The sequence below is a fragment of the Danio rerio genome, chromosome 17 (assembly GCF_052040795.2).
Source record: "Danio rerio strain M-AB ecotype USA chromosome 17, GRCz13ab, whole genome shotgun sequence".
NCBI classification, from domain to species: Eukaryota; Metazoa; Chordata; class Actinopteri; order Cypriniformes; family Danionidae; genus Danio; species Danio rerio.
Window position 1 is genome coordinate 42,393,695 of NC_141037.1, and position 18,586 is coordinate 42,412,280.

An 18,586-nucleotide genomic window follows, 5' to 3' on the forward strand; every position below is an offset into this window, starting at 1 on the left:
CTGGGTAGCTTTCTGGGGTCAGAGGCCCCTAGGTGGAGGGCAAGGGGGCACCCTGGAGCCTCTACTGCAAGTCCAGGGAGAGAGGTGGACCTCTGGGTAGCTTGCTGGGGTCAGAGGCCCCTAGGTGGAGGGCCAGGGGGCACCCTGGGCCTCTACTGCAAGTCCAGGGAGAGAGGTGGACCTCTGGGTAGCTTGCTGGGGTTCTAGACCCCTATGTGAAGGGCCAGGGGGCACCCTGGGGCCTCTACTGCAAGTCCATGGAGAGAGGTGGACCCCTGGGTAGCTTGCTGTGATCTTAGGCCCCTAGGTGGAGGGCCAGGGGGCACCCTGGGGCCTATACTGCAAGGCCAGGGAGAAATGTGGTCCCCTGGGTAGCTTGCTGGGGTCAGAGGCAACTAGGTGGAGGGCCAAGGGGCACCCTTGGGATTATCCTACAAGTCCAGGAAGAGAGGTGGACCCATGGGTAGCTTGCTGGGGTCAGAGGCCCTTAGGTGGAGGGCCAAGGGGCACCCTGGGTCCTATCCAGCAAGTCCTGGGAGAGTTGTGGACCCCTGGGTAGCTTGCTGGGGTCTTAGGCCCTTAAGTGGAGGGCCAATGGGCACCCTGGGGCCTATACTGCAAGTCCAGGGAGAGAGGTGGACCCCTGGGTAGCTTGCTGGGGTCAGAGGCAACTAGGTGGAGGGCCAGGGGCACCCTTGGGATTACCCTGCAAGTCCAGGAAGAAAGGTCGACCCCTGGGTAGCTTGCTGGGGTCAGAAGCCCCTAGGTGGAGGGCCAGTGGGCACCCTGGGGCCTCTACTGCAAGCCCAGGGAGAGTTGTGGACCCCTGGGTAGCTTGCTGGGGTCAGAGGCCCCTAGGTGGAGGACCAAGGGGCACCCTGGGGCCTCTACTGCAAGTCCAGGGAGAGTTGTTGACCCCTGAGTAGCTTGCTAGGGTCTTAGGCCCCTAGGTGGAGGGCCAGGGGGCACCCTGGGGCCTCTACTGCAAGTCCAGGGAGAGAGGTAGACCTCTGGGAAGCTTGCTGGTGTTATAGGCCCCTAGGTGGAGGGCCAGGAGGAACCCTAGGGCCCCTACTGCAAGTCCAGGTAGAGATTTGGACCCCTGGGTAGCCTGCTGGGATCAGAGGCAACTAGGTGGAGGGCCAGGGGGCACCCTGGGGCCTATCCTGCAAGTCCAGGGAGAGAGGTGGACCCCTGGCTAGTTTGCTTGGCTGAGAGTGGCCTAGGTGGAGGGCCAAGGGGCACCCTGGGGCCTCTACTGCAAGTCCAGGGAGAGTTGTGGACCCTTGGGTAGCTTGCTGGGGTCAGAGGCCCCTAGGTGGAGGGCAAGGGGGCTCCCTGGGGCCTATACTGCAAGTCCAGGAAGAGAGGTGGACCCCTGGGTAGCTTCCTGGGACAAGAGGCCCCTAGGTGGAGGGTTAGGAGGCACCTTGGGGCCTATACTGCAAGTCCAGGGGGAGAGCTGGACCCCTGGGTAGCTTTCTGAGGTCAGCGCCACTAGCAGGAGGGCCAGGGGGTACCCTAGCGTCTCTACTGCAAGTCCAGGGAGAGAGGTGGACCCCTGGGTAGATTGCTGGGGTCAGAGGACCCTAGGTGGGGGGCCAGGGGGCACCCTGGGGCCTCTACTGCAAGTCCAGGGAGAAAGGTGGACCCCTGGGTAGCTTGCTGGGGTCAGAGGCAACTAGGTGGAGGGCCAAGGGGCACCCTTGGGATTATCCTGCAAGTCCAGGGAGAGAGGTGGACCCCTGGGTAGCTTGCTGGGGTCAGAGGCCCCTAGGTGGAGTGCCAGTGGGCACCCTGGGGCCTTTACTGCAAGCCCAGGGAGAGTTGTGGACCCCTGGGTAGCTTGCTGGGGTCAGAGGCCCCTAGGTGGAGGACCAAGGGGCACCTTGGGGCCTCTACTGCAAGTCCAGGGAGAGTTGTGGACCCCTGGGTAGCTTGCTGGGGTCTTAGGCCCCTAGGTCGAGGGCCAGGGGGCACCCTGGGGCCTCTACTGCAAGTCCAGGGAGAGAGGTGGACCTCTGGGAAGCTTGCTGGTATCATAGGCCCCTAGGTGGAGGGCCAGGAGGAACCCTAGGGCCCCTACTGCAAGTCCAGGTAGAGAGGTGGACCTCTGGGAAGCTTGCTGGTATCATAGGCTCCAAGGTGGAGGGCCAGGGGGCACCCTGGGGCCTCTACTGCAAGTCCAGGGAGAGAGGCGGACCCCTAGGTAGCTTGCTGGTGTCAGAGGCCCCTAGGTTGAGGGCCAGGGGGCACCCTGGGGCCTCTACTGCAAGTCCAGGGAGAGAGGTGGACCCCTGGGTAGCTTGCTGGGGTCAGAGGCCCCTAGGTGGAGGGCCAAGGGGCACCCTGGGGTCTCTTCTGCAAGTCCAGGAAGAGTTGTGGACCCCTGGGTAGCTTGCTGGGGTCTTATGCCCCTAGGTGGAGGGCCAGTGGGCACCCTGGGGCCTATACTGCAAGGCCAGGGAGAAACGTGGACCCCAGGGTAGCTTGCTGGTGTCAGAGGCCCCTAGGTGTAGGGCCAGGAGGTACCCTAGGGCCTCTACTGCAAGTCCAGGGAGAGAGGCGGACCCCTGGGTAGCTTGCTGGGGTCAGAGGCCCCTAGGTGGAGGGCCAGGGGGCACCCTGGGGCCTCTACTGCAAGTCCAAGGAGAGAGGTGGACCTCTGAGTAGCTTGCTGGGGTCCTAGGCCCCTAGGTGGAGGGCCAGGGGGGCACCATGGGGCCTTTACTGCAAGTCCAGGGATAGTTGTGGACCCCTTGGTAGATTCCAAGGGTCTGAGGACCCTAGGTGGAGGGCCAGGGGGCACCCTTGGGCCTCCACTGCAAGTCTAGGGAGAGTTGTCGACCCCTGGGTAGCTTGCTGGGGTCAGAGGCCCCTTGGTGGAGGGCCAGCAAGCACCCTGGGTCCTCTACTGCAAGTCCTGGGAGAGAGGTAGGCCCCTGGTTAGCTTGCTGGGGTCAGAGGCCCCTAGGTGGAGGGCAAGGGGGCTTCCTGGGGACTCTACTGCAAGTCCATTGAGAGAGGTGGACCCCTGAGTAGCTTGCTGGGGTCAGAAGCCCCTAGGTGGAGGGCCAGGGGGCACCCTGGGGCCTATACTGCCAGTCCAGGGAGATAATTGGACCCCTGTGTAGCTTGCTGGGGTCTTAGGCCCCTAGGTGGAGGGCCAGGGGGCACCCTGGGGCATCTACTGGAAGTCCAGGGAGAGAGGTGGACCCCTGGGTAGCTTGCTGGGGTCCTAGGCCCCTAGGTGGAGGACCAGGGGGCACCCTGGGGCCTATACTTCAAGTCAAGGGAGAGAGGTGGACCCCTGGGTAGCTTGCTGGGATCTTAGGCCCCTAGGTGGTGGGCCAGGGGGCACACTGGGGCCTATACTGCAAGTCCAGGGAGAGAGGTGGACCCCTGCGTAGCTTGCTGATGTCAGAGGCCCCTAGGTGGAGGGCCAAGGGGCACCCTAGGGCCTCTACTGCAAGTCCAGGGAGAGAGGTGGACCCCTGGGTAGCTTGCTGGGGTCAGAGGCCCCTGGGTGGAGGGCCAAGGGGCACCCTGGGGCCTCTACTGCAAGTCCAGGGAGAGTTTTGGACCCCTTGGTAGCTTGCTGGGGTCAGAGGCTGCTAGGTGGAGGGCCATGGGGCACCCTTGGAATTATTCTGCAAGTCCAGGGAGAGAGGTGGACCCCTGGGTAGCTTGCTGGGGTCAGAGGCCACTAGGTGGAGGGCCAGCGGGCACCCTGGGGCCTCTACTGCAAGTCCAGGGAGAGAGGTGGATCCCTGGGTAGCTAGCTGGGGTCAGAGGCCCCTTAGGTGGAAGGCCAGGGGGCACCCTGGGGCCTCTAGCTCAAGTCCAGGGATAGTTGTGGACCCCTTGGTAGATTCCTAGGGTCTGAGGACCCTAGGTGGAGGGCCAAGGGGGCACCCTGGGGCCTCTCCTGCAATTCCAGGGAGAGTTTTAGACCCTTTGGTAGATTGCTGGGGTCAGAGGCCCCTAGGTGGAGGGCCAGGGGGCACCCTGGGGCCTATACTGCAAGTCCAGGGAGAGAGGTGGATCCCTGGGTAGCTTGATGAGGTCTGAAGCCCATAGGTAGAAGGCAAGGGGGTACCCTAGGGCCTCTAACGCAAGTCCAGGGAGAGATGTGGACCCCTGTGTAGCTTGCTGGGGTCAGAGGTCCTTAGTTGGAGGGCCAGGGGGCACCCTGGGGCCTCTACTGAAAGTCCAGGGAGAGTTGTGGACCCCTGGGTAGCTTGCTGGAGTCAGAAGCCCCTAGGTGGAGGGCCAGGGGGAACCCTGGGGCCTATACTGCCAGTCCAGGGAGATAATTGGACTCCTGTGTAGCTTGCTGGGGTCAGAGGTCCTTAGTTGGAGGGCCAGGGGGAACCCTGAGGCCTCTACTGCAAGTCCAGGGAGAGTTGTGGAACCCTGGGTAGCTTGCTGGGGTCTTAGGCCCCTAGGTGTAGGGCCAGGAGGTACCCTAAGGCCTCTTCTGCAAGTCCAGGGATAGAGGTGGACCCCTGGGTAGCTTGCTGGGGTCCTAGGCCCCTAGGTGGAGGGCCAGGGGCACCCTGGGGCCTATACTTCAAGTCAAGGGAGATAGGTGGACCCCTGGGTAGCTTGCTGGGATCTTAGGCCCCTAGGTGGAGGGCCAGGGGGCACCCTGGGGCCTATACTGCAAGTTGAGGGAGAGATGTGGACCCCTGGGTAGCTTGCTGATGTCAGAGGCCCCTAGGTGGAGGGCCAAGGGGCACCCTGGGGCCTCTACTGAAAGTCCAGGGAGAGTTGTGGACCCCTGGGTAGCTTGCTGGGGTCAGAGGCCCCTAGGTGGAGGGCCAAGGGGCACCCTGGGGCCTCTACTGCAAGTCCAGGGAGAGTTGTGGACCCCTGGGTAGCTTGCTGGGGTCTTTGGCCCCTAGGTGGAGGGCCAGTGGGCACCCTGGGTCCTCTACTTTAAGTCCAGGGAGAAAGGTGGACCCCTGGGTAGCTTTCTGGGGTCAGAGGCCCCTAGGTGGAGGGCAAGGGGGCACCCTGGAGCCTCTACTGCAAGTCCAGGGAGAGAGGTGGACCTCTGGGTAGCTTGCTGGGGTCAGAGGCCCGTAGGTGGAGGGCCAGGGGGCACCCTGGGCCTCTACTGCAAGTCCAGGGAGAGAGGTGGACCTCTGGGTAGCTTGCTGGGGTTCTAGACCCCTATGTGAAGGGCCAGGGGGCACCCTGGGGCCTCTACTGCAAGTCCATGGAGAGAGGTGGACCCTTGGGTAGCTTGCTGGGGTCAGAGGCCCCTAGGTGGAGGGCAAGGGGGCTCCCTGGGGCCTATACTGCAAGTCCAGGAAGAGAGGTGGACCCCTGGGTAGCTTCCTGGGGCAAGAGGCCCCTAGGTGGAGGGTTAGGAGGCACCTTGGGGCCTATACTGCAAGTCCAGGGGGAGAGCTGGACCCCTGGGTAGTTTTCTGAGGTCAGCGCCACTAGCAGGAGGGCCAGGGGGTACCCTAGCGTCTCTACTGCAAGTCCAGGGAGAGAGGTGGACCCCTGGGTAGATTGCTGGGGTCAGAGGACCCTAGGTGGGGGGCCAGGGGGCACCCTGGGGCCTCTACTGCAAGTCCAGGGAGAAAGGTGGACCCCTGGGTAGCTTGCTGGGGTCAGAGGCAACTAGGTGGAGGGCCAAGGGGCACCCTTGGGATTATCCTGCAAGTCCAGGGAGAGAGGTGGACCCCTGGGTAGCTTGCTGGGGTCAGAGGCCCCTAGGTGGAGTGCCAGTGGGCACCCTGGGGCCTCTACTGCAAGCCCAGGGAGAGTTGTGGACCCCTGGGTAGCTTGCTGGGGTCAAAGGCCCCTAGGTGGAGGGCCAGGAGGCACCCTGGGGCCTCTACTGCAAGTCCAGGGAGAGTTGTGGACCCATTGGTAGTTTGCTGGGGTCAGAGGCCAAAAGGTGGAGGGCCAGGAGGAACCCTAGGGCCCCTACTGCAAGTCCAGGTAGAGAGGTGGACCTCTGGGAAGCTTGCTGGTATCATAGGCCCCAAGGTGGAGGGCCAGGGGGCACCCTGGGGCCTCTACTGCAAGTCCAGGGAGAGAGGCGGACCCCTAGGTAGCTTGCTGGGGTCAAAGGCCCCTAGGTGGAGGGCCAGGGGGCACCCTGGGGCCTCTACTGCAAGTCCAGGGAGAGAGGTGGACCCCTGGGTAGCTTGCTGGGGTCAGAGGCCCCTAGGTGGAGGGCCAAGGGGCACCCTGGGGTCTCTTCTGCAAGTCCAGGAAGAGTTGTGGACCCCTGGGTAGCTTGCTGGGGTCTTATGCCCCTAGGTGGAGGGCCAGTGGGCACCCTGGGGCCTATACTGCAAGGCCAGGGAGAAACGTGGACCCCAGGGTAGCTTGCTGGTGTCAGTGGCCCCTAGGAGTAGGGCCAGGAGGTACCCTAGGGCCTCTACTGCAAGTCCAGGGAGAGAGGCGGACCCCTGGGTAGCTTGCTGGGGTCAGAGGCCCCTAGGTGGAGGGCCAGGGGGCACCCTGGGGCCTCTACTGCAAGTCCAAGGAGAGAGGTGGACCTCTGAGTAGCTTGCTGAGGTCCTAGGCCCCTAGGTGGAGGGCCAGGGGGGCACCATGGGGCCTTTACTGCAAGTCCAGGGATAGTTGTGGACCCCTTGGTAGATTCCAAGGGTCTGAGGACCCTAGGTGGAGGGCCAGGGGGCACCCTTGGGCCTCCACTGCAAGACTAGGGAGAGTTGTCGACCCCTGGGTAGCTTGCTGGGGTCAGAGGCCCCTTGGTGGAGGGCCAGCAAGCACCCTGGGTCCTCTACTGCAAGTCCTGGGAGAGAGGTAGGCCCCTGGTTAGCTTGCTGGGGTCAGAGGCCCCTAGGTGGAGGGCAAGGGGGCTTCCTGGGGACTCTACTGCAAGTCCATTGAGAGAGGTGGACCCCTGAGTAGCTTGCTGGGGTCAGAAGCCCCTAGGTGGAGGGCCAGGGGGCACCCTGGGGCCTATACTGCCAATCCAGGGAGATAATTGGACCCCTGTGTAGCTTGCTGGGGTCTTAGGCCCCTAGGTGGAGGGCCAGGGGGCACCCTGGGGCATCTACTGGAAGTCCAGGGAGAGAGGTGGACCCCTGGGTAGCTTGCTGGGGTCCTAGGCCCCTAGGTGGAGGACCAGGGGGCACCCTGGGGCCTATACTTCAAGTCAAGGGAGAGAGGTGGACGCCTGGGTAGCTTGCTGGGATCTTAGGCCCCTAGGTGGTGGGCCAGGGGGCACACTGGGGCCTATACTGCAAGTCCAGGGAGAGAGGTGGACCCCTGCGTAGCTTGCTGATGTCAGAGGCCCCTAGGTGGAGGGCCAAGGGGCACCCTAGGGCCTCTACTGCAAGTCCAGGGAGAGAGGTGGACCCCTGGGTAGCTTGCTGGGGTCAGAGGCCCCTGGGTGGAGGGCCAAGGGGCACCCTGGGGCCTCTACTGCAAGTCCAGGGAGAGTTTTGGACCCCTTGGTAGCTTGCTGGGGTCAGAGGCCGCTAGGTGGAGGGCCAGGGGGCACCCTGGGGCCTCTACTACAAGTCCAGGGAGAAAGCTGGACCCCTGGGTAGCTTGCTGGGGTCAGAGGCCCCTAGGTGGAGGGCAAGGCGGCACCATGGGGCCTCTACTGCATGTCTAGGAAAAGAGGTGGACCCCTGGGTAGCTTGCTGGAGTCAGAAGCCCATAGGTGGATGGCCAGTGGCATCCTGGGGCCTCTACTGCATTTCCAGGGAGAGTGATGGACCCCTGGGTAGCTTTCTGGGGTCAGAGGCCCCTAGGTGGAGGGCCAGGGGACACCCTGGGGCCTATACTGCAAGTCCAAGGAGAGAGGTGGCCCTCTGGGTAGCTTGCTGAGGTCTGAAGCCCATAGGAGGAGGGCCAGGGGGGTCTCTGCTGCAAGTCCAGGGAGAGAGGTGGACCTCTGGGTAGCTTGCTGGGGTTCTAGACCCCTATGTGAAGGGCCAGGGGGCACCCTGGGGCCTCTACTGCAAGTCCATGGAGAGAGGTGGACCCCTGGGTAGCTTGCTGTGATCTTAGGCCCTTAGGTGGAGGGCCAGGGGGCACCCTGGGGCCTATACTGCAAGGCCAGGGAGAAATGTGGTCCCCTGGGTAGCTTGCTGGGGTCAGAGGCAACTAGGTGGAGGGCCAAGGGGCACCCTTGGGATTATCCTACAAGTCCAGGAAGAGAGATGGACCCATGGGTAGCTTGCTGGGGTCAGAGGCCCTTAGGTGGAGGGCCAAGGGGCACCCTGGGTCCTATCCAGCAAGTCCTGGGAGAGTTGTGGACCCCGGGGTAGCTTGCTGGGGTCTTAGGCCCTTAAGTGGAGGGCCAATGGGCACCCTGGGGCCTATACTGCAAGTCCAGGGAGAGAGGTGGACCCCTGGGTAGCTTGCTGGGGTCAGAGGCAACTAGGTGGAGGGCCAGGGGCACCCTTGGGATTATCCTGCAAGTCCAGGGAGAAAGGTCGACCCCTGGGTAGCTTGCTGGGGTCAGAAGCCCCTAGGTGGAGGGCCAGTGGGCACCCTGGGGCCTCTACTGCAAGCCCAGGGAGAGTTGTGGACCCCTGGGTAGCTTGCTGGGGTCAGAGGCCCCTAGGTGGAGGACCAAGGGGCACCCTGGGGCCTCTACTGCAAGTCCAGGGAGAGTTGTTGACCCCTGGGTAGCTTGCTAGGGTCTTAGGCCCCTAGGTGGAGGGCCAGGGGGCACCCTGGGGCCTCTACTGCAAGTCCAGGGAGAGAGGTAGACCTCTGGGAAGCTTGCTGGTGTTATAGGCCCCTAGGTGGAGGGCCAGGAGGAACCCTAGGGCCCCTACTGCAAGTCCAGGTAGAGAGTTGGACCCCTGGGTAGCCTGCTGGGATCAGAGGCAACTAGGTGGAGGGCCAGGGGGCACCCTGGGGCCTATCCTGCAAGTCCAGGGAGAGAGGTGGACCCCTGGCTAGTTTGCTTGGCTGAGAGTGGCCTAGGTGGAGGGCCAAGGGGCACCCTGGGGCCTCTACTGCAAGTCCAGGGAGAGTTGTGGACCCTTGGGTAGCTTGCTGGGGTCAAAGGCCCCTAGGTGGAGGGCAAGGGGGCTCCCTGGGGCCTATACTGCAAGTCCAGGAAGAGAGGTGGACCCCTGGGTAGCTTCCTGGGGCAAGAGGCCCCTAGGTGGAGGGTTAGGAGGCACCTTGGGGCCTATACTGCAAGTCCAGGGGGAGAGCTGGACCCCTGGGTAGCTTTCTGAGGTCAGCGCCACTAGCAGGAGGGCCAGGGGGTACCCTAGCGTCTCTACTGCAAGTCCAGGGAGAGAGGTGGACCCCTGGGTAGATTGCTGGGGTCAGAGGACCCTAGGTGGGGGGCCAGGGGGCACCCTGGGGCCTCTACTGCAAGTCCAGGGAGAAAGGTGGACCCCTGGGTAGCTTGCTGGGGTCAGAGGCAACTAGGTGGAGGGCCAAGGGGCACCCTTGGGATTATCCTGCAAGTCCAGGGAGAGAGGTGGACCCCTGGGTAGCTTGCTGGGGTCAGAGGCCCCTAGGTGGAGTGCCAGTGGGCACCCTGGGGCCTCTACTGCAAGCCCAGGGAGAGTTGTGGACCCCTGGGTAGCTTGCTGGGGTCAGAGGCCCCTAGGTGGAGGACCAAGGGGCACCCTGGGGCCTCTACTGCAAGTCCAGGGAGAGTTGTGGACCCCTGGGTAGCTTGCTGGGGTCTTAGGCCCCTAGGTCGAGGGCCAGGGGGCACCCTGGGGCCTCTACTGCAAGTCCAGGGAGAGAGGTGGACCTCTGGGAAGCTTGCTGGTTTCATAGGCCCCTAGGTGGAGGGCCAGGAGGAACCCTAGGGCCCCTACTGCAAGTCCAGGTAGAGAGGTGGACCTCTGGGAAGCTTGCTGGTATCATAGGCCCCAAGGTGGAGGGCCAGGGGGCACCCTGGGGCCTCTACTGCAAGTCCAGGGAGAGAGGCGGACCCCTAGGTAGCTTGCTGGGGTCAGAGGCCCCTAGGTGGAGGGCCAGGGGGCACCCTGGGGCCTCTACTGCAAGTCCAGGGAGAGAGGTGGACCCCTGGGTAGCTTGCTGGGGTCAGAGGCCCCTAGGTGGAGGGCCAAGGGGCACCCTGGGGTCTCTTCTGCAAGTCCAGGAAGAGTTGTGGACCCCTGGGTAGCTTGCTGGGGTCTTATGCCCCTAGGTGGAGGGCCAGTGGGCACCCTGGGGCCTCTACTGCAAGTCCAGGGAGAGTTGTGGACCCTTGGGTAGATTGCTGGGGTCAGAGGCCCCTAGGTGGAGGGCAAGGGGGCTCCCTGGGGCCTATACTGCAAGTCCAGGAAGAGAGGTGGACCCCTGGGTAGCTTCCTGGGGCAAGAGGCCCCTAGGTGGAGGGTTAGGAGGCACCTTGGGGCCTATACTGCAAGTCCAGGGGGAGAGCTGGACCCCTGGGTAGCTTTCTGAGGTCAGCCCCACTAGCAGGAGGGCCAGGGGGTACCCTAGCGTCTCTACTGCAAGTCCAGGGAGAGAGGTGGACCCCTGGGTAGATTGCTGGGGTCAGAGGACCCTAGGTGGGGGGCCAGGGGGCACCCTGGGGCCTCTACTGCAAGTCCAGGGAGAAAGGTGGACCCCTGGGTAGCTTGCTGGGGTCAGAGGCAACTAGGTGGAGGGCCAAGGGGCACCCTTGGGATTATCCTGCAAGTCCAGGGAGAGAGGTGGACCCCTGGGTAGCTTGCTGGGGTCAGAGGCCCCTAGGTGGAGTGCCAGTGGGCACCCTGGGGCCTCTACTGCAAGCCCAGGGAGAGTTTTGGACCCCTGGGTAGCTTGCTGGGGTCAGAGGCCCCTAGGTGGAGGACCAAGGGGCACCCTGGGGCCTCTACTGCAAGTCCAGGGAGAGTTGTGGACCCCTGGGTAGCTTGCTGGGGTCTTAGGCCCCTAGGTCGAGGGCCAGGGGGCACCCTGGGGCCTCTACTGCAAGTCCAGGGAGAGAGGTGGACCTCTGGGAAGCTTGCTGGTATCATAGGCCCCTAGGTGGAGGGCCAGGAGGAACCCTAGGGCCCCTACTGCAAGTCCAGGTAGAGAGGTGGACCTCTGGGAAGCTTGCTGGTATCATAGGCCCCAAGGTGGAGGGCCAGGGGGCACCCTGGGGCCTCTACTGCAAGTCCAGGGAGAGAGGCGGACCCCTAGGTAGCTTGCTGGGGTCAGAGGCCCCTAGGTGGAGGGCCAGGGGGCACCCTGGGGCCTCTACTGCAAGTCCAGGGAGAGAGGTGGACCCCTGGGTAGCTTGCTGGGGTCAGAGGCCCCTAGGTGGAGGGCCAAGGGGCACCCTGGGGTCTCTTCTGCAAGTCCAGGAAGAGTTGTGGACCCCTGGGTAGCTTGCTGGGGTCTTATGCCCCTAGGTGGAGGGCCAGTGGGCACCCTGGGGCCTATACTGCAAGGTCAGGGAGAAACGTGGACCCCAGGGTAGCTTGCTGGTGTCAGAGGCCCCTAGGTGTAGGGCCAGGAGGTACCCTAGGGCCTCTACTGCAAGTCCAGGGAGAGAGGCGGACCCCTGGGTAGCTTGCTGGGGTCAGAGGCCCCTAGGTGGAGGGCCAGGGGGCACCCTGGGGCCTCTACTGCAAGTCCAAGGAGAGAGGTGGACCTCTGAGTAGCTTGCTGGGGTCCTAGGCCCCTAGGTGGAGGGCCAGGGGGGCACCATGGGGCCTTTACTGCAAGTCCAGGGATAGTTGTGGACCCCTTGGTAGATTCCAAGGGTCTGAGGACCCTAGGTGGAGGGCCAGGGGGCACCCTTGGGCCTCCACTGCAAGTCTAGGGAGAGTTGTCGACCCCTGGGTAGCTTGCTGGGGTCAGAGGCCCCTTGGTGGAGGGCCAGCAAGCACCCTGGGTCCTCTACTGCAAGTCCTGGGAGAGAGGTAGGCCCCTGGTTAGCTTGCTGGGGTCAGAGGCCCCTAGGTGGAGGGCAAGGGGGCTTCCTGGGGACTCTACTGCAAGTCCATTGAGAGAGGTGGACCCCTGAGTAGCTTGCTGGGGTCAGAAGCCCCTAGGTGGAGGGCCAGGGGGCACCCTGGGGCCTATACTGCCAGTCCAGGGAGATAATTGGACCCCTGTGTAGCTTGCTGGGGTCTTAGGCCCCTATGTGGAGGGCCAGGGGGCACCCTGGGGCATCTACTGGAAGTCCAGGGAGAGAGGTGGACCCCTGGGTAGCTTGCTGGGGTCCTAGGCCCCTAGGTGGAGGACCAGGGGGCACCCTGGGGCCTATACTTCAAGTCAAGGGAGAGAGGTGGACCCCTGGGTAGCTTGCTGGGATCTTAGGCCCCTAGGTGGTGGGCCAGGGGGCACACTGGGGCCTATACTGCAAGTCCAGGGAGAGAGGTGGACCCCTGCGTAGCTTGCTGATGTCAGAGGCCCCTGGGTGGAGGGCCAAGGGGCACCCTGGGGCCTCTACTGCAAGTCCAGGGAGAGAGGTGGACCCCTGGGTAGCTTGCTGGGGTCAGAGGCCCCTGGGTGGAGGGCCAAGGGGCACCCTGGGGCCTCTACTGCAAGTCTAGGGAGAGTTTTGGACCCCTTGGTAGCTTGCTGGGGTCAGAGGCCGCTAGGTGGAGGGCCAGGGGGCACCCTGGGGCCTCTACTACAAGTCCAGGGAGAAAGCTGGACCCCTGGGTAGCTTGCTGGGGTCAGAGGCCCCTAGGTGGAGGGCAAGGCGGCACCATGGGGCCTCTACTGCATGTCTAGGGAAAGAGGTGGACCCCTGGGTAGCTTGCTGGAGTCAGAAGCCCATAGGTGGATGGCCAGTGGCATCCTGGGGCCTCTACTGCATTTCCAGGGAGAGTGATGGACCCCTGGGTAGCTTTCTGGGGTCAGAGGCCCCTAGGTGGAGGGCCAGGGGACACCCTGGGGCCTATACTGCAAGTCCAAGGAGAGAGGTGGACCCCTGGGTAGCTTGCTGAGGTCTGAAGCCCATAGGAGGAGGGCCAGGGGGGCCTCTGCTGCAAGTCCAGGGAGAGAGGTGGACCCCTGGGTAGCTTGCTGGGGTCAAAGGCCCCTAGGTGGAGGGCCAGGAGGCACCCTGGGGCCTCTACTGCAAGTCCAGGGAGAGTTGTGGACCCATTGGTAGTTTGCTGGGGTCAGAGGCCAAAAGGTGGAGTGCCAGGGGGCACCCTGGGGCCTCTACTGCAAGTCCAGGAAGAGAGGTGGACTCTTGGGTAGCTTTCAGGGGTCAGAGGCCTTTAGGTGGAGGGCCAGGGGGCACCCTGGGGCCTATACTGCAAGTCCAGGGAGAGAGGTGGACCCCTGGGTAGCTTGCTGGGGTACGAAGCCCCTAGGTGGAGGGCCAAGGGGCACCCTGGGGCCTATATTGCAAGTCCAGGGAGAGATGTGGACCCCTGGGTAGCTTACTGATGTCAGAGGCCCCTAAGTGGAGGGCCAAGGGGCACCCTGGGGCCTCTACTGCAAGTCCAGGGAGAGAGGTGGACCCCTGGGTAGCGAGCTGGGGTCAGAGGCCCTTAGGTGGAGGGCCGGGGGGCACCCTGGGGCCTCTAGTGCAAGTCCAGGGACAGTTGTGGACTCCTTGGTAGATTCCTAGGGTCTGAGGCAACTAGGTGGAGGGCCAGGGGGCACCCTGGGGCCTATCCTGCAAGTCCAGGGAGAGAGGTGGACCCCTGGGTAGCTTGCTGTGGAATAAAGCCCCTAGGTGGAGGGCCAGGGGGTACCCTAGGGCCTCTACTGCAAGTCCAGGGAGAGAGGTGGACCCCTGGGTAGCTTCCTGGGGTAAGAGGCCCCTATGTGGAGGGCCAGGGGGTACCCTGGGCCGTATACTGCAAGTCCAGGAAAAGAGGTGGATCCCTGGGTAGCTTGATGAGGTCTGAAGCCCATAGGTGGAGAGCAAGGGGGAACCCTAGGGCCTCTAACGCAAATCCAGGGAGAGAGGTGGACCCCTTTGTAGCTTTCTGGGGTCAGAGGCCCTTAGGTGGAGGGCCAGGGGGCACCCTATGGCCTCTACGGAAAGTCCAGAGAGAGTTGTGGACCCCTGGGTAGCTTGCTGGGGTCAGAAGCCCCTAGGTGGAGGGCCAGGGGGCACCCTGGGGCCTCTACTGCAAGTCCAGGGAGAGTTGTGGACCCCTGGGTAGCTTGCTGGGGTCTTAGGCCCCTAGGTGGAGGGCAAAGGGGCACCCTAGGGCCTAAACTGCAAGTCCATGGAGAGAGGTGGACCCCCTGGGTAGATTGCTGGGGTTTTAGGCCCCTGGGTGCAGGGCAAGGGGGCACCCTGGGGCCTCTACTGCAAGTCAAGGGAGAGTTGTGGACCCCTGGGTAGCTTGCTGGGGTCAGAGGCCCCTAGGTGGAGGGCCAAGGGGCACCCTGGGGCGTTTACTGCAAGTCCAGGGAGAAAGGTGGACCCCTGGGTAGCTTGCTGGTGTAAGAGGCCCCTAGGTGGAGGGCCAAGGGGCACCCTGGGGCCTATACTGCAAGTCCAGGGAGAGAGGTGGACCGCTGGGTAGCTTGCTGGGGTCTTAGGCCCCTAGGTGGAGGGCCAATGGGCACCCTGGGGCCTATACTTTAAGTCCAGGGAGAAAGTTGAACCCCTGGGTAGCTTGCTGGGGTCAGAGGACCCTAGGTGGAGGGCAAGGGGGCACCCTCGGTCCTCTACTGCAAGTCCAGGGAGACTTTTGGACCCCTGTGTAGCTTGCTGGGGTTAGAGGCCCCTAGGTGGAGGGCCAAGAGATACCTTAGAGCCTCTACTGGAAGTCCTGGCAGAGATGTGGACCCCTGGGTAGCTTGCTGGGGTAAGAAGAACCTAGGTGGAGGGTCAGGGGGTACCCTAGGGCCTCTACTGCAAGTCCAGGTAGAGTTGTGGACCACTGGGTAGCTTGTTGGGGTCAGAGGCCCCTAGGTTCAGGGCCAGGGTGCAATCTGGGGCCTATACTGCCAGTCCAGGGAGAGAATTGGACCCCTGGGAAGCTTGCAGGGGTCTTAGGCCCCTAGGTCGAGGGCCAGGGGGCACCCTGGGGCCTCTACTGCAAGTCCAGGGAGAGAGGTGGACCTCTGGGAAGCTTGCTGGTTTCATAGGCCCCTAGGTGGAGGGCCAGGAGGAACCCTAGGGCCCCTACTGCAAGTCCAGGTAGAGAGGTGGACCTCTGGGAAGCTTGCTGGTATCATAGGCCCCAAGGTGGAGGGCCAGGGGGCACCCTGGGGCCTCTACTGCAAGTCCAGGGAGAGAGGCGGACCCCTAGGTAGCTTGCTGGGGTCAGAGGCCCCTAGGTGGAGGGCCAGGGGGCACCCTGGGGCCTCTACTGCAAGTCCAGGGAGAGAGGTGGACCCCTGGGTAGCTTGCTGGGGTCAGAGGCCCCTAGGTGGAGGGCCAAGGGGCACCCTGGGGTCTCTTCTGCAAGTCCAGGAAGAGTTGTGGACCCCTGGGTAGCTTGCTGGGGTCTTATGCCCCTAGGTGGAGGGCCAGTGGGCACCCTGGGGCCTCTACTGCAAGTCCAGGGAGAGTTGTGGACCCTTGGGTAGATTGCTGGGGTCAGAGGCCCCTAGGTGGAGGGCAAGGGGGCTCCCTGGGGCCTATACTGCAAGTCCAGGAAGAGAGGTGGACCCCTGGGTAGCTTCCTGGGGCAAGAGGCCCCTAGGTGGAGGGTTAGGAGGCACCTTGGGGCCTATACTGCAAGTCCAGGGGGAGAGCTGGACCCCTGGGTAGCTTTCTGAGGTCAGCCCCACTAGCAGGAGGGCCAGGGGGTACCCTAGCGTCTCTACTGCAAGTCCAGGGAGAGAGGTGGACCCCTGGGTAGATTGCTGGGGTCAGAGGACCCTAGGTGGGGGGCCAGGGGGCACCCTGGGGCCTCTACTGCAAGTCCAGGGAGAAAGGTGGACCCCTGGGTAGCTTGCTGGGGTCAGAGGCAACTAGGTGGAGGGCCAAGGGGCACCCTTGGGATTATCCTGCAAGTCCAGGGAGAGAGGTGGACCCCTGGGTAGCTTGCTGGGGTCAGAGGCCCCTAGGTGGAGTGCCAGTGGGCACCCTGGGGCCTCTACTGCAAGCCCAGGGAGAGTTGTGGACCCCTGGGTAGCTTGCTGGGGTCAGAGGCCCCTAGGTGGAGGACCAAGGGGCACCCTGGGGCCTCTACTGCAAGTCCAGGGAGAGTTGTGGACCCCTGGGTAGCTTGCTGGGGTCTTAGGCCCCTAGGTCGAGGGCCAGGGGGCACCCTGGGGCCTCTACTGCAAGTCCAGGGAGAGAGGTGGACCTCTGGGAAGCTTGCTGGTATCATAGGCCCCTAGGTGGAGGGCCAGGAGGAACCCTAGGGCCCCTACTGCAAGTCCAGGTAGAGAGGTGGACCTCTGGGAAGCTTGCTGGTATCATAGGCCCCAAGGTGGAGGGCCAGGGGGCACCCTGGGGCCTCTACTGCAAGTCCAGGGAGAGAGGTGGACCCCTGGGTAGCTTGCTGGGGTCAGAGGCCCCTAGGTGGAGGGCCAAGGGGCACCCTGGGGTCTCTTCTGCAAGTCCAGGAAGAGTTGTGGACCCCTGGGTAGCTTGCTGGGGTCTTATGCCCCTAGGTGGAGGGCCATTGGGCACCCTGGGGCCTATACTGCAAGGTCAGGGAGAAACGTGGACCCCAGGGTAGCTTGCTGGTGTCAGAGGCCCCTAGGTGTAGGGCCAGGAGGTACCCTAGGGCCTCTACTGCAAGTCCAGGGAGAGAGGTGGACCTCTGGGAAGCTTGCTGGTATCATAGGCCCCAAGGTGGAGGGCCAGGGGGCACCCTGGGGCCTCTACTGCAAGTCCAGGGAGAGAGGTGGACCCCTGGGTAGCTTGCTGGGGTCAGAGGCCCCTAGGTGGAGGGCCAAGGGGCACCCTGGGGTCTCTTCTGCAAGTCCAGGAAGAGTTGTGGACCCCTGGGTAGCTTGCTGGGGTCTTATGCCCCTAGGTGGAGGGCCATTGGGCACCCTGGGGCCTATACTGCAAGGTCAGGGAGAAACGTGGACCCCAGGGTAGCTTGCTGGTGTCAGAGGCCCCTAGGTGTAGGGCCAGGAGGTACCCTAGGGCCTCTACTGCAAGTCCAGGGAGAGAGGCGGACCCCTGGGTAGCTTGCTGGGGTCAGAGGCCCCTAGGTGGAGGGCCAGGGGGCACCCTGGGGCCTCTACTGCAAGTCCAAGGAGAGAGGTGGACCTCTGAGTAGCTTGCTGGGGTCCTAGGCCCCTAGGTGGAGGGCCAGGGGGGCACCATGGGGCCTTTACTGCAAGTCCAGGGATAGTTGTGGACCCCTTGGTAGATTCCAAGGGTCTGAGGACCCTAGGTGGAGGGCCAGGGGGCACCCTTGGGCCTCCACTGCAAGTCTAGGGAGAGTTGTCGACCCCTGGGTAGCTTGCTGGGGTCAGAGGCCCCTTGGTGGAGGGCCAGCAAGCACCCTGGGTCCTCTACTGCAAGTCCTGGGAGAGAGGTAGGCCCCTGGTTAGCTTGCTGGGGTCAGAGGCCCCTAGGTGGAGGGCAAGGGGGCTTCCTGGGGACTCTACTGCAAGTCCATTGAGAGAGGTGGACCCCTGAGTAGCTTGCTGGGGTCAGAAGCCCCTAGGTGGAGGGCCAGGGGGCACCCTGGGGCCTATACTGCCAGTCCAGGGAGATAATTGGACCCCTGTGTAGCTTGCTGGGGTCTTAGGCCCCTATGTGGAGGGCCAGGGGGCACCCTGGGGCATCTACTGGAAGTCCAGGGAGAGAGGTGGACCCCTGGGTAGCTTGCTGGGGTCCTAGGCCCCTAGGTGGAGGACCAGGGGGCACCCTGGGGCCTATACTTCAAGTCAAGGGAGAGAGGTGGACCCCTGGGTAGCTTGCTGGGATCTTAGGCCCCTAGGTGGTGGGCCAGGGGGCACACTGGGGCCTATACTGCAAGTCCAGGGAGAGAGGTGGACCCCTGCGTAGCTTGCTGATGTCAGAGGCCCCTGGGTGGAGGGCCAAGGGGCACCCTGGGGCCTCTACTGCAAGTCCAGGGAGAGAGGTGGACCCCTGGGTAGCTTGCTGGGGTCAGAGGCCCCTGGGTGGAGGGCCAAGGGGCACCCTGGGGCCTCTACTGCAAGTCTAGGGAGAGTTTTGGACCCCTTGGTAGCTTTCTGGGGTCAGAGGCCGCTAGGTGGAGGGCCAGGGGGCACCCTGGGGCCTCTACTACAAGTCCAGGGAGAAAGCTGGACCCCTGGGTAGCTTGCTGGGGTCAGAGGCCCCTAGGTGGAGGGCAAGGCGGCACCATGGGGCCTCTACTGCATGTCTAGGGAAAGAGGTGGACCCCTGGGTAGCTTGCTGGAGTCAGAAGCCCATAGGTGGATGGCCAGTGGCATCCTGGGGCCTCTACTGCATTTCCAGGGAGAGTGATGGACCCCTGGGTAGCTTTCTGGGGTCAGAGGCCCCTAGGTGGAGGGCCAGGGGACACCCTGGGGCCTATACTGCAAGTCCAAGGAGAGAGGTGGACCCCTGGGTAGCTTGCTGAGGTCTGAAGCCCATAGGAGGAGGGCCAGGGGGGCCTCTGCTGCAAGTCCAGGGAGAGAGGTGGACCCCTGGGTAGCTTGCTGGGGTCAAAGGCCCCTAGGTGGAGGGCCAGGAGGCACCCTGGGGCCTCTACTGCAAGTCCAGGGAGAGTTGTGGACCCATTGGTAGTTTGCTGGGGTCAGAGGCCAAAAGGTG